Source organism: Schistocerca nitens, chromosome 1 (genome assembly GCF_023898315.1).
Source record: "Schistocerca nitens isolate TAMUIC-IGC-003100 chromosome 1, iqSchNite1.1, whole genome shotgun sequence".
NCBI classification, from domain to species: Eukaryota; Metazoa; Arthropoda; class Insecta; order Orthoptera; family Acrididae; genus Schistocerca; species Schistocerca nitens.
In genome coordinates, this window is record NC_064614.1 from 50,049,542 (window position 1) to 50,050,160 (window position 619).

At 50.1% G+C, this 619-nt stretch overlaps 1 pseudogene; it reads left to right on the forward strand.

Annotated features, from left to right (window-relative positions):
- Positions 1-277: 277 nt before the first annotated feature.
- Positions 278-395, forward strand: LOC126208100 (5S ribosomal RNA; annotated as a pseudogene).
- Positions 396-619: the final 224 nt, after the last annotated feature.

The following is a 619-nucleotide window of genomic DNA, read 5'->3' on the forward strand; positions in this document are numbered from 1 at the left end:
CACTACAAATTATCGTCTGTAGTCGCTAAAAGCAGTACTACGGCGTCTGGGCTATCATTTCTTCTTCTGTCAAGGTGGAAACAGATTTACAAGTAAGATCATCAACACTGCATGGGCTCGGAAAATTAACAGAGAAAGGAACAGTAGGAAGGGAAATGTAAAACACGCAGAAGTCGGAATTTAATGAATATGCACAGTTGAAACCACAATTTCGTAATTCACCAGTGAATATTGTAAAATTGATTACCGATTTCATACACGCTGTGCTCCAAATGGGTCCAACGGCCTTCCCGCAGTGGTAACACCGGTTCTCGTCAGAGCACCGAAGTTAAGCGCTGTCGGGCTGGGCTAGCAGTTGGACGGGTGACCATCCGGTCTGCCGAGGACTGTTGGCAAGCGAGGTGCACTCAGCCCTTGTGAGGCCTACTGAGAAGCTACTTGATTGAGAAGTAGCGGCTCCGATCTCGTAAACTGCCGTAAGGCCGGGAGAGCGGTGTGCTGCCCCACATCTGCATCCAGTGACGCCTGTGGGCTGAGGATGACACGGCGGCAGGTCGGTACCGTCGGGCTTTCCAAGGCCTGTTCGGACGGAGTTTAGTTTTAGTTTAGTGCTCCAAAT